This window comes from Falco cherrug, chromosome 3, assembly GCF_023634085.1.
Source record: "Falco cherrug isolate bFalChe1 chromosome 3, bFalChe1.pri, whole genome shotgun sequence".
Taxonomy (NCBI): Eukaryota; Metazoa; Chordata; class Aves; order Falconiformes; family Falconidae; genus Falco; species Falco cherrug.
In genome coordinates, this window is record NC_073699.1 from 93,680,082 (window position 1) to 93,695,060 (window position 14,979).

General features: G+C 39.3%; 1 long non-coding RNA gene across 1 annotated transcript in view; it reads left to right on the top strand.

The window, feature by feature from the left end:
• LOC129735731 (uncharacterized) overlaps positions 1-14,979 on the top strand; it is a 132,027-nt gene that overhangs the window by 80,506 nt on the left and 36,542 nt on the right. Inside the window, exon 2 of the long non-coding RNA XR_008731571.1 lies at positions 11,081-11,196. This is a non-coding gene — a long non-coding RNA (uncharacterized LOC129735731). The remainder of the gene's footprint in view (positions 1-11,080; positions 11,197-14,979) is intronic.

A 14,979-nucleotide genomic window follows, 5' to 3' on the forward strand; every position in this document is an offset into this window, starting at 1 on the left:
TACATGGAGAGGAAGAGGTGGACGGACACACACGTGTGGGATCTGTGAACCTCTTTCCTTAAGACACCAGGCTAAAAATAGTAATGAAACCTCAGTACTACCTAAAGTCCAGTTTGTTCAAGAGAGCAAATGATTGCAATCACTATGTTATACAACCCAAAGCCAAGCATTAACTAAATATCCAGCATAATCTATGAGTGTCTAATATGTCAATGCCTGAAGTGTTCCACGTGGAAATATTTTTACCAATACTGGAAATATTTAGTTCTCCTGTAGAAGAATTTTTATAATTTTCAGCTGTTGTCATCAGTTTAAATATTAGCTAGAACTCTGTGGCTTTTAAATTATGCCTTTACAATTGTCATTACCGTACATTTAACTGTGGGAGGTCTTTCATCCTCATTTATTCTTCTCTTCCCATTTCTAAGAAATGCCTTTCCATTAATAGTATTCCCAGTTTTTCGTTCATAATAGGATCTTTTTCCAGAATCGAAATGGATGCATCTCCAAGGTCGTAACTCTCTCAGAACAGGCCCAGATCTAATTGCCTGCCAGAATCATGACCTTGAGTAACAAATGGCAGCTGCACTGCCTTCCTACTCTGAGCGGGGGGATGGCAGCACTCCCGTTGCTATCCCAGCTCATGGGAGCAGCAAGGCAGGATGAGGGGTTGTGCCAGCTCACTTGCCTTAGTCAGGGCTGAAGGTTGGCATGTGTGAAAACACTGACCACCAGTGGGGCTGATGAATGCATCTTTGAGTACCAAGATTTCTAGAAGGTGACTGACGTGGATAGATAGGAGAGGAGACGCTGACTGCCTCTTTGGTGTAGCTAAATGCATCAGATCACCCTCTCTATCAAAGCCCGTAGTAAGTGGCAGCGGTATGATTTTTCACCTCCTGTATTTCCAATATTCTTTCTCTTATATAGACAAAGCCTTTCTTTTCTGCGCCTTATCTGTGGTCTGCTCTTTTATTGGCTGTCTCACACTGAAACAGAAATTCCTAGGATAGCTAAGTCAAATTAACTAAAGATACAGTATCAAGGAACAGAAATTAAGTGTTACAAAACTCACATGTGGATAATCTCTGGCAGAGGTAGGGTCACCTTAAAGTAAAATTCATCATCAAATGGAGTCAATCTAGCAGCTCAGTGGTGCTGCCCCACTGCTGTTCACACATACTCGCCACTCCCTTGTGCGAGCCCTGGCACTTGTAAGACATGGACTGAACTGATTCCACTCACTAATCCAGTAAAAAACAACCGAGAAGCAAATTATTTTTTCCGAAGGCTAGTGAGCTGAACAAGCCCAGCGTAAGGGAGAGGACATGATGGGATGGCCAGAAGCAGGGTTGTGGGAAGGGAGGAGCAAGAAGCAGGACTGTCCCTTTCCACGGCAATGAAAGGTTAGATTTGCCCAGGCATGCTATTGGACTATTTGTTTTGAGGCACCACAGAAGAGAGACATTTAGTGGGAAGAGGGAGAGCAAAGGCTGATCAACCAACAGATAGCTCTGTGAACAGCAGATGCAAATGAGGTTTTCTTTGAATTTGCATTTCAAGATTGATCTTGGATGTCTTCTCTGTCTAGTCTACCAAGGTTTAAGCTCACACTGCACTTTTTCTTCAACAGAGGGATTTATAAGGGTCTCTGTAACAAGGATCTGCCTTTTCTACTAGGTCAAATCTGTTTATAAACTTTGTAGGAACTTCATATCTGTCAAATGTCCATGCCTTGCAAAACTTGATTTAAATTGGCCAACAGGATCTAAGTTATTATAGGACAAGAAGCATTTTGACAGACTGAGACAGAACGTGCAATAGCATAGAATACATTTTCTTAGAAAAAGAAGTGGAAAAAGTGTCACATCATTAATTTTCCATTTTAAAAAATTGCAATTTTTTAAAAAATCACTAGAACATCAACATTGGAAAAGAAAAAATCATGACTATTTTATAAATCAGTATTCAAAATGTGTTGACCAAACTAATAAAGCTACAGTCCAGCATATATTTTGATCTTTATGGATCCTAGAGCCTCACAGACAGTGTTAGCACATACTTTACCCATACATTAAATGCAAGATATATTTCATAATATGCATACTTTTCCAGGAAGGCAGCTTAGTAAAGACAACCTGAGGTTAAAGAGACAATTCCACCATGGACCTGTCACCATATGGGTTGTAATTCTAATTTACAGCACCAATAGCATACCCTGCATAAGCTTCACTTGATTCAATAACATTCTATTATTTCCAAAAGCTGCAGAGTGAACCTTTATCAATCTCCCAATACTAAATATATCAAGATGTGGCAATCACTCCTTTCCTTATGGATTAAATGACAATTTGAAATGTCATATTTGGATCTACTGAGCAATATGCCTGCTGCCAACCATTGACAGCAAACCACAGTAGTTAATTTGACTCTATGGAACACTTGAAAGCAGGCAAGCTTGAATCATGAGCATTAAGCATGTTTGAGGTTTCACTTACATATTTCAGCAAATTGATCATGTATACCTAACAATATTTTCAGTTATTTATATTTAAAAGCACCTTCACACATTGTGAAGCACAACAGAAAGGGATGACTAAGAAATTGTGTTGTTAATTACGTGCCTTTTGTTGAAATTCCTCTCATAAATATCCTTACACGGAGGAAATATTTTTCCCCTCATAAACTTCACTCCCATTAGAGAACATTTTATATCTTGACTACAAAATAGAAGGAGATTCTCAAAGCCTCACAATCCTTTTTCTGATTAAGGTAAACAATTTAATTATCTGTCTAAATTGTTAGTGTGCTTCAGTAGGCTGAGTGACAGTTCTCACTCCTAACAGACTATTTGACTTGTCCACCTGGCCTAGATCATGTGCTATGCTTCAAATCTGTTATAGACAAAAGCCCAGTCATTTACGTGCAAATTATCCCTGCCCATAAACTAGGAAATAAGATCTGAGTTTGTCCCTAAATTCTACATATATATGCCCACTGTCTGGGATTTGTTTTAGAGAACCTTTTTGTTTGGATGTTTTCCTGAGGACCTCAAAGTGCAATCACAAAGGTAGTATCAGCTCTGGCCTTTTAGTTTTGTCATAGTCGGACACTATCAGAAGGGAATTGCACGTACCACCTGGGGTTAGAAGGGATGTGGGTGAGAGCAACAAGGACCCCCACTTGGCAGAAACAGCCAAAGGATGGGAACTGCAGGCTGTTTTCTACCAGAGAATCTATTAGAAAAATTAAATTAAATACAGTCTATAGGCATAGGTCTTTATGGCAAAAGGGATGAACATACAGAAGCCAGTGCAGACATGACCATTGCTCATGCTGACAAAGGTTTCCCTGGCTCCTGTTGTGTCCTAATTGATTTAGCTTTCTCCAGAAGCCCTGCTGTTTACAGTGGCCAAGCCTTACATTTCTCCATGTTCACAACCAAAATGACAGCTTTGGTTGAAGCTGCACCAGGCCTCTCCTGGAGGCTGGTGCACACAAAGTGCTGACACAAAGTCAGCAAAAGGGAATGGATTTGCATGTCTCAGCCAAATCCCTACAAAACCTGGTGTAGGGTTGGTAACTTTGAGGACAGAGGCTGAACAGAGAGCTGGGGGCGGTAATTTCTTAAACCACAAAAGCAAAAGCTAGATTTGCCAGAGCTTGTCTGACCATGCCCTAACTCCCCCTTTTTGAAGTGCACAACTAGCCTAAGAAAAGCCAGTGCTGCCCATTAAAAAGTCTTTGAAGATACCTTTAAAAACTAAGCCAGGCTGATTATACAATTATGCATTTGTGTGAGAAAATAGCTGATTTCATCTCTAAAATTACAGGGGTATCCCAACTGTGGATGGTTTTATATATCAGAAACAAATGCTAATTTGGCAAAAAAAATGGTCTGAAAACTGCTAAGAGAGATGGTAATGGGAACTAGGTCCTTTGCATCGTAGGTCACCAACTGAAACTCACTCTAGGTCAGAAATGGGAGCCCTTAGGAACTTCAGTGGATCTGATGATGTTCTGTAACTCAATATGAAATAAGCTAGTAATTTCAATTCAGATCCTAGTAAGAACATATTACCAGCACCAGCTCCTTACTTTCAAACCCAAATAAACAAAGAAGTGCCAGGTGCTATTGTATCAGAGAAGGACAAAGCTATATTTCTCATCTGAACATTTTCTGTTGTTCCTTGTGAAGGCCTGTTCATGGGATGAGATGGAAAGATGTCATTGGTACTGCAAACTTCTTGTTCTGTGGGTGAATAATTCAGTTTGTGATGTTGCTAATCCAGTGCCTTTCAGAAACATTACATTAAGTTTCAATTAAGTATGTCTGAAGTCATTTGACTATTTATCTTCTTGTTTTCAATTCTGTTAAACCACTTTGTCAACAGGAAATGCACAGAAAGAAAAACTCAGTGTGTAAAGGCAAACAGGGAGCTCTATTTTGAATTACTGGAGAACTCTTTTGCAGTAGTGTAAACAAGGTTTTTATTACACCTATTATTGTTAGGTTTGGGGTTTTTTTAATAGAAGCTATTTGGAATTTTTTCAGCTTCCTCACACTATAAATAGGCATCCTTTAAAAAAATACCTTAAAAGTAGCAGTGTTCTCTGCGTAAATGTTAATCAGCTTATACAATGTATCATCCTCATGTCCCTTTAATAAGATTAAGCTCTTCTTGCTCAGTGTGAGATTTCCTGGCTCTATTATTCTTGCCATCACTCCCAGAGGAAGACCTCACTCTTCCTATGTCAGGTATTTTACAAACACATTAAAAAGATAATCCCTATCCTGAGAAAAAAATTCCTTTTACCCACTCTCTAACATTGAGGGGCAAGTTTCACACTACATCTTCAACCAATGCAGTGGCTACTGCTGCCATAATGGGGAAACCCCCTTCCTGGCCATTCATTCTTCTCCTTTTGGGACCATCACTGACATAAAATACTTGTAAACTAGGATGCCGAAGTCGAACAACATGAGTATCCTTACCTGCTTTGGCACAGCAAAGGTTATGGTTGGCTTCACATTGTGTTTCTTTGGGCCGCTGGAGCCATCCTGAGCAGCTCCTGTTGCTTTCTCAGTTGTGCCACTGTAACTGTTACCAGAGCTGCAAAGTGATCTAGATTTGAAATTTATTCCAGTTTTAAATAGCATTTGTTCTTCTCCAATGGTTTTGGCATTTGTTTTGGGGTTTTTTTCCCAAGGTAGCATCATGTAGCCCCACCAAAAGTGTTACCAGCACAAGTGAGTGTGCAGTGCAAGGTATCAGGGAGAAGCAGGGGATACTGAGGCTATTGCTGTGACTGAAGAAAAGTCAAGTCACCTGATACTATCCCCTAAAACTGTCTACTTGTGAATTAAAGCAGAATATCTAGTCCTCAGACTTCAGCCCACTATGTCTTTAGTTAAAACTGGGAATTAGATGTGACAATTTTTTGCAAGTAAAAAAAAAAGAATAAAACTGTGATGAAAAAAAGCAGTATTAACACTGTGTGTCCATGTGCGTAAGTCTACAGACAGGCATACATACAGACACGAAGAAATACTTCTTTCCTTGTAACAGGCAGTAGTCTATTTCTTAGCCTTTAGCTGTTCTCTATTGATTATTTTTAAGGTCAACAATGCAAGGAAGCTTCATAGCCATGCTCTACAGTTTCCTAGTGCCCTTGGGTGTCTTACACCAGCAATGGGAAAAAAAACAACCATGGAGAGACTTAAAATGTTGCTTCTTTGTCTTCCCTGCAGCTGGCAGAATAGTCTTGTTCCCAAAGACTGCAGCCATGGCTCCATGACTTGCTTCGTCTATAGTCAGGCACCTTTGGAAAGCTGAATTCCCTGCTGTTACTGAGAAGATTGGGATGTCCAGGAAGCAGTTACCATGGTGGCCTCTTCCCACAGCAACAGATCTCTCTATCTCACTCCCCCTCTTAGGCTTGCTGCTCCCACTGCCTCCCAATGCCGTAGGATCTCCTCCTTGTGCCCCAGCCTGCCTCCTTCCCTTCCCTACTCATCTGGCTGTAGCACAGCTGAACATTCTTCACCTCTAAACCACTTCTAAGTTATTCCACTGCTTCTTTATTTCCAGGAAAGGTAGTGATGGCAGTTACTTAAACCCTTTACCTAAAGAACAGCATTTTGGGACCAACTCTTGGAGGCTGAGGGCATGCAAGCATATCTCTGCATATGGAAAAAAATGCAACATTTACAAGAAATCTTACCCTCGTATCTTCCTTAATACACTGAAGTTGAACACATTAGGCACTTCCCTTCTTTTCCTCAGATATTGGGGAACCTGGTATCAGTACAGGGAAGACACTGGAGCTTGAATGAAAGCTATAAAACACTTTGCCATGTCATCCATCTTCATTGTCCCTTCTGGGAGCTGCAGAAACCAGGGAGACACCCAATCTGGGAATCAAAACCACCTAGCAACCGTAGCCTGAATGAGGGCTTGGAATGCTCTGCCACTTCATTTATCTTCTCTGTCCCTCCTGGTGACCAGAGAAACAGCATCTGGAAACCGGAGACACACAGCACTGGACCCTGAGTAAAAGTCTGAAAGAAAGCCATCCCATCCATCTCCTGGTTCCCACCTGCCACACTCTACCTGGCACAGGAATCAGTTAGGTAAACAAATGCTATCACAGCCCCTGCAACTCTGAAAAATCACATAAACTCTCCACACTGGTGAGAAACACAGTCTGCCTCTGTATCCACAAAGCAGCTTGTACTTCCCATTACAGCATGAACCAAGCCTCTTAGCTACAACCTTGTCTCACTGCAAGCACGTGTCTGTACAAATGCACCCCACTTGTGGTGTGTCAAAAATCTAGGTTGCGTGCAACTTTGACATTGTTAATTGAAGACGAGCCAACAGGCATTTCATTAGGCAGTTTTGGTGGGAGATGAGAAATGTATTACATCCAAGCTCCCTATTAAAACCACCTTGGTCCACTCAAGTGTATCATCAAGTATGAAGTCTAATCACCCAGCACTTCATTTACTCTCAAAATATGCAAACTGGGAGGATGGAGCTTCTAGAAATTCTCACAGAGGAAATATAAGGTAAAGATCTTTTTTTGAGGTAATAAAAGCAAAGTCTTTGGCTCATCTAGAGAGTATACTAAAATACAGGTTAAAGATGCAACTGTGCTTTTCCAAGCAATGAATATAAGTCAGCAGATACGATGCTAAGGGTTCCTCACTTCACCAAGACTAATATTTGGAGTATAAGATAAACTACTTTATGTATATAGAATACATTTCAATTACATCATTCAGAATAACTAGTGTCTTAACCTGCAGTTCCGCTCATTTCACGGACAGTGGCTCTGACTTTGTTTTATTTCTGAAACTATTTTCATTCAGTTTACTGATTAGTAAACTTCTATGTTGTTTCAGAAAAATTATTATTTTAATTAATATATTAATTCCATATATTCTATTTATTTATATATATTATATTTTATATTATTTTATAAATAATATTTGTATTAATTTCCATTTTCCTTTGCTATGTTTGTACATATCTCTAACCCAATGTTATACTATGAAAATAAATCCCTGTGTATTCTTCACTGTACTTATTATAGTCTTTTTTTCCTTGAGCTGATAATGTTCTCATGCGAAAATGAAAGAAGCGGGTGTAAAATCAGACTGACAGCATGACTGTTTCACAATATTTTAGACAGGACTAGCAAACCATCTTCCATTCCGATTGTCTGCAAGCACTAAAACCAAGAATTAATTTGGTGACAGTGAAAGCACAATTCATTTTATCATGTATTGAAAAGATCTACCAGTCTACATTGTGTAACTTACCGATAGGGATCAGAGGTTGTCCATCACACCATCTGCCTTTCATTCAGCAGACTTCCAGTTTCCTACAGACAGTAGAACAGCTGGGAACAAGCCAGCCTTGAGGCGCAGAGCTGGGTGCTGTCAGCATATTGCTGGCATTGTAGCTCAGGGCACTGCACATTCTTTCCCAGAAGTCTTGCTGAAGTGCTCTTGAATAGGAATGGTGAAAGGTCATGAGTAAACGGAGTAGCTGCAGGTCTGCCAGGAATGATCAAAGACATCTTAAAGTATAACTGTTTATCCTGGTGAGGTCTCACAGCCAGGTCTGCAAAACCTCCCTCTTAATCGATGGCGTCGAAAGCAGCAAAGATGTTGAGTATTATTAGTGTGACGATTCTGACTGAATTAATGACAACAGTAGGAAAGTTCTTGTGTGGCTTCCATAACATCAAGATGCTCATTAAAGCCTCTAATGGAATAATGAAAAGATTTGTCAGAAATTGCCTTTTCAAGCTCCTCTTATCAATACTGGCAAAACAAATCAGTTTCTCACAAAGGCATTTTTAATTTAATTCCCAAACCATTCTGGAAACGTAACTGTTCCTTAGAGTTTACAAGACTTGAAAGCTTTTGATAAGTCTTTCCATGATTTTTAATCAAAAATGCTTAGAAAACTGCAAAATGCTAAATAAGTCCATTTCAAATATTTCCAAACCAAGAACAGAATTTTTTGAAATTTCTGATAAAGGCAGGTTTTCAGCTTCTGATAAATTCAAATAATGATGTGAAATTTGGTCCCCCAGAAGAGCCTTGTTCTGTGACTGGGCATTTTGTTGGCATTTTATCCTCGGGTCAGTGTTTCCATTGTTGCTGCAGCTAAGACAACTGGAAATTGGAAACCCATTCGTCATGTTAAGTTGCTTACTAGAATGAAAATACAAGGAAGCTACTATAACCAGTCTTTCCATCTCCCCAGTGAAAGTGAGCTCATTGATTTCTCCATGGAAGTGAATGCCAAAGAACGGCATTATCCAGTCGGTAGGGTATGAGACTGGAAATCAACATACATTTTCTCCTCACAGACCTGCCTTCACTGACTGAGCAGCATATGGCAAGAAGCATAATGTGTCCATTCCTCAACGTGCCTACCTGCAAAAACTTAAGGATAACCATATATTCTAAAGTGTTTGAAATACCTAAACATATATGTGAAACTACTGCAAACTATTCCTTTGCCTAAGGAAGTATAGTTTATATGGCTGAAGTGTCTTTCATTTCACACTTATCTTTTCACTCAATCAGCAACTAGACAGAGACTAAGAGCATTTGTATTTATTAAGTTACAGAAATTTCCTGAAAATTGTTGAATAAGCAGAGAGCGAGCCAAATTGGCATACCCGTTCTCTCCTCACTGTCCCTTCAGGGAAATGCTATGGTGTGATCCCAACAGTTATCTGTTCGGCTTGTCCTTCTGACTCCACAGCTGCTGCGTACGTCAGATCTAACCTATCTACACATATGGAGCTACAAATCAGCCACTGCATATGCTGTTTCTTCTCATCCTGTAGAGAGATATAGAAGAAAGCTGTGGATACTGTGGAATGCAGGGGGAGAGCTCGGGAGAGTCATATAAGGGAGCTGAGATTTCTGTCCTTATTTCTTAAAGGACACATAAGATGCAACTGCATAAGTAGGCTTTGCTGCTCTCTGCTTATGCAATAGCTTATTAGTAATCGGTCATGATCTATCAATAGCTTTAAATTGAAAATCAATTTCTCTGTGTTCCCTCGCTCTTATATAGTAAGACTAGATGAAAACCTTCAGGTAGAAATCGTGTTCCCATCAAAGATGTGTTTTCATTTAATCTTTTCTATTTCATGTTTGTGGCAGGGCATTCACTCCACTTAACCACATTTCAACTAAACGGGCAGTAACCTCCAGCTGAAGGGTGGCAATTAAATAAATTATATAGTTCTATTACTTAATATAGTCAGGCTTATCCTGAGAAAAAACTAATGTTTTAGGGAGAACCGGCCAAGAAAGTGACTCCAATTTAAATTAACATAATGCAGCATTTGTGTGAATACTAGTTTAATTCCCTCGTTTCAGTTGATTTTAAACCACTTGGAACTGGCATGTATCTGACTGAAATAAAGTGTCCCTGTAGTAATTTGCAATCCATTAAATTGGTTTTAAACTGACTTGATCTAAGCAGTGAAGCTTCCTAATGTATACAGACACTAAGAATTTTCTCGCATGTGATCTAGAAGGACAAAGTACCTAAATTTGTCCCCCTTGAAAATGAAAAGCTAATGAACTGCAAAAGAGGTATTTTCTAACCTTTAAACAAGAGGTGGTGTGTGGAAGAGATACAAAGCTAAAGAAACAAGTTGTTATAGCTCAGTTTGTTTTGTTAATTCCAGGAGAGATGCATTGTTCTAGTAGCAATACCTCTAATGTTCTTTATTGTCCTTTTTTCCAGCCCTGTTTTTATTTTTAAAAGTATATGACTATTCCTATTTCTACAGCCTTCTATATTTCACAATAATAGTTTAAAGATTTTACAGGTAATCTTTGGCCATTGGAGATCATATTAAAATGCTCTGAAAATACAGTAAAGGATAGGAAATAATCTAACGACTTCAAGACAGAAGCCCATTTCTTGATATTTCAGCAGAAATCCAAGCAAAGAAACCCCACAAAAAACCACAAGAGACACTTCAACTACATCTTAATCTGATGGCAATGAAATCATCTGTCAATTACATTATCTGACAGAGATCTTCCAAGTTGTGTCACAATGCAACAGTAATTGAATTTAGCAATTCTGGTAATACTACTGCATTATTTTTTTATAGATCTATTTTTGTGAGCTGGTATACATTCAGTACCAGGCCAGTCATAAATGAAGCTGTTAGAGGTTTATGTGGTTACACGTCAATCAGACAACTTTTCTCTTGCCATTTACATTGCATGTTTTATTGGTTTTTCTCATCACCTCACAACATGAATGAAGCAGTTGATTTCACAATAGCCTTGTTACGTTGCATTAAGAATGAAGATCTAGAAAAATTACATTGAATCTCATTGTTATGTTGCATTAGAAAAGAAGGCCTAGAGCAATTAAACACTTCGGTCACCCACAGGCTGTGGCAGAACACGGTGAAAGGCTGAAACAGGTGAATGAAGGTTGGAGAATTTAATCCAAATCATTCTCGTTGTAGGCTAGTCCCTTGATGCAGAATCTCTTCCTCTTTTCTTGTCTGCAGTCAGACTCAGATCTGAAGAATGAATCAACCAAACCACCTTGTGTCTTTGCCTGAACCTGTGTCTTGATTTGCAAAATGAGATGATACTGCTTACAGTAGCTCAGTTGTCACTCCCCTGAGGTAAGTAAAACCAAAATATTTAATATCACTGAGGAAATGGCTGTTCAGAACAGTAGGTCTCAATCTTTTTAGATCAGGACTGTCTTTCCATGTGGTCCAGTCTTGAAGGTCTGTGGCAGCCTAATAAACTACTCTACCCACTCCCTGTTCTTAAAAAGTGCTTGCACCTCAGCCTCCAGTAAAACAGACTCCCCAGTGCAAACCATTTCTTCAAATCCTGCACCTCAGCATCCAACAAAATACCATTTCATTCCCCTACACTTAGCCAGTTTTCTCTACTCATAGTTGAGCCCACTGAAAATTCATGTATTTCCTAATGTGTCCCATCAGTATTCCTGCCTGGTACCCCAACTCAATAGAGAAGCTCTGTGGAAGTCATATTTGTGCCTCACAACTATTTACAGCCAAACCCTTTAGCTGCCTCTAGGCAGTCAGTCACTGATCCCACAGGAAGCACATCTCTGTTACTGGATGCTGGTTCTGTCACTGTGGTGCATACCCCAAACTCAATGCAACTCACCATCATATCAGGGGATGGGGAAGGATGGAGAGAAAGAGCCAGCCAGCCACCACCAACACAGGAGCTAAAGCCACAGCCTTTGGCTCCATCACATTGACTTGGAATAAATGTTACGCACTTCACATGGGTATTTGGGAAAAGAGAGGGGAGGAGAGGAGGCAAAGGTCAATGAACTTTTCTTGGCATGTGCCTTCAGAGCACCTTTCAAACCCATAGTGTTGGCCTAGCATCATCATCCTTCACCAGGAAGCACAGCCTGAGATGCAGACACCTACAGATAGCCTGGAACCATTCTGTTTCTGCAGATGCAGTGCACCTCTTGCTTAGTATCAGTAATAACAATAGCTAAAGCTGGCTAAAGAAATCATTAAAAATGGGGAAAATAGATGCTTTGAAACACTAATTTATTTTTAAACTTAATTTTTGTTTACCATTTTTTGGTAAGATTTAGTAATTAGATCTAATTATTTCATGTGCTTTTTTCTCTAACTTCCTTTAAATTGCAGTGTGAATAGCATTGCTTCTGGGGATTTGCTTTTTTCCAACTTCTTTTAGTTATTCCAATCAACAGGATTCCTAGAAATCGCTACCTTTAATACCATGATTTGATCACCTTTAAAAACATAACAGCAGTCCAGAAATAACATCCATGTCCTCACCAGCAGAGATGCGAGAATACAGTTTTTATTTCTAAAGCCTTATCTGTTTACTCCTTATCCTCTTAATAGCTAAGAGTTAAACACCAGGAGATTAACCTGCAGTAAAAGTTCTCTGTTTATGATAATGTTTAGTATCTTATAATTTGCCTCGATGTCTCTGGCTCTTGGCTGTTCTTATTTTAAGTAGCTTCCTTTACCTCTCTCCTACGGAATAGTTTATATTTCTTTCCCCTAGCCTTGTTTCTAAGATTTTCTAACCATATGCAATTACACCATCTATCAATCCTTATTTTATTCCTCCCTTTCTCCCTCCAGTAACTTTAGAACTTGTTGTCCAAAGTCAATCATTTTTGACAGTCTGCATGTGCACAGCTTAGAGCTCGCCACAGTGTGTTCAGATCCTTGCCAAGCTGGTGGGTTAGTACTCATCGAAGTGCTATGTGTAGGGAACTGTGTAGGACACATGCAAAGTATTGCTGGGGGTTTATGGGAGGTAGCAGTTTGGCAGTGGGAGTGTAAAGTAACATGAGGGAGAATTTTCTTTTAGGTTATCAGATTATTTAGAGATATATTTTGTAGGTAAGATATTCATATGTATATATACACACACACAAATATCTCATAATTGGAAAAAGTGTTTATATATAATATATATATCACAAGCAAAACGTATTTTCCATATAATGATGGTAATTTCCTAATACAAGCAGATGACAAAGCAAACTGGTGAACCTTTGCAATAGACAATAAAGCAAAGTAGATTTTTTGCTATCAGAACAAAACAGATTTTTAGCAGTAGCAGCTGCTGGAACAAAAAGCAGCCTCATTGGATCTTTTGATCATATGGACTATCACGCAGTATAAGGAATTTGTTTTAGCATTCTTGATTCATCAGAAACAAGGCAGCACATGAGTATATAGAGGAACACCAATTTAAATTTGTGCCAGAATTCTGAAATGCAGTGGCTCTGCCCTGTCCCATTCTGCTTCTGCTTGCACAGGTGTAGTAACATCCAAGAGAGGGATGGGAGTAGACAAAGGAAAACCATGACTTCCCAAGCTCTACTGCAAGATTTGACAGAGCCTACCTGCAAGAGCTTTGCTATACCGTCTGACCTGGAGATATTTGCCCTTCAATTTCTAAATCAATGGCTTGGAGTTGCGACTATGTCTATGGGGCACAATACAGTGCCATACAAAGATATCCAGGTGCCCTCATATGGTGCGAAATGTGGCTTAATGGTAACAGTGCACAGGGAACTCAGTGTAGCAACGTAAATACAACCCAACAAGCAGAGAGGGTATTCTAAAGGCATCTAGAATATCCTTTCTGCTGTATTACAGATTTGCTATTATTTCTAGAATATGAAGTGATAAAGCAAAACAGCTGGGAAATTCTAGGGCTGATTTTAAATTATTTAGCTGAGATTCTGGTAAGAGTGTAGCTGTGGCAATCCAAGATATTGGTGGCTAAAATGCCAGGAGCTGGGCATACTAAAAAATTTCAACTCTGTCCTGTGAAGATAATATCATGGAATGCACTTATCAGAGTACTGTGGTCCTCATCCAATCAAGGCTGAATAGCTGCATGGCTGCAACTGTGTTCTATGATGCAAGTGCAAGCTGGATGGGCTGATCCCATGCAGTAGTAGTTTCAGTCTGGGTGATCTCCTTGGTGAAGAATGATGAGCAGGTGGCTGGACAGATTTCTTCAGATCCACAGCTGATGTTAGAGACAAGGAGTAGGTTTATGCTTCAATCAAGAGGAGTGGCATAGAGATTCCTACTCTTGTTTTACAAATGTGGTATTTACTATGGGAGGAAGATGGAGCAGAGATTCATTTCCAACATTGGCATGGACCCATCCAAGACCAAACCTGCTAACGCATTGCTTATAGCATGTCGAGGCCTGAGTCTGAGTTCACTCAGGATAGCTGAAAACTTAGATAAGCAAATACTGGTAGATAGGATAATTTAGGAGACCCTTATGAATTTCCTTATTCCAAAAAGACAGATTTAAGCAAGTGAACTAACTGAAGATCTTTCCAGTTTCAGGACTGATCTCTTAAGCAACACAACAAAGTATACAGTGATTTTATTAAAACTAAATAAGATTTTACTATGGTTTAATTGCATTGGTAATGCTACATTATGAGAGTTTTGAAAATCTGCCTTTATCAGTGACAGGTGAAAAAAGAACACACATGCCATGAACCCTTATACCTCTGTGCTGAGACACTGCTGCTGCGTAGTCTCTTTTTCTTACATTTCCTCTTTCCAGTGTCTGTTTTTTCCAGCTCTTCCTCAGATCTCCAGGTACCTGTGGTTACCGTTTTTAGCTAGGTATGGGTAGGTTCATTTTATGGCTATGTAACAACATGTACTAAAAATGTGCTTCTGTTTCCCACAAATCATTTGAGGTGTATCAGTATCAGAGGTACTATAACATTGGGCAATGTGATTTTTACAAAAACAGATCAAGGATCTTATTTTCTTCAGGACTTATTATGTGTTGAAATATATATTATTGCCAAGGTTTTGTGTTTTAATTACAGATAAAACAATTCCAAACACACTGCTTTTCTCTTTGCTTTTGTGTTCTCT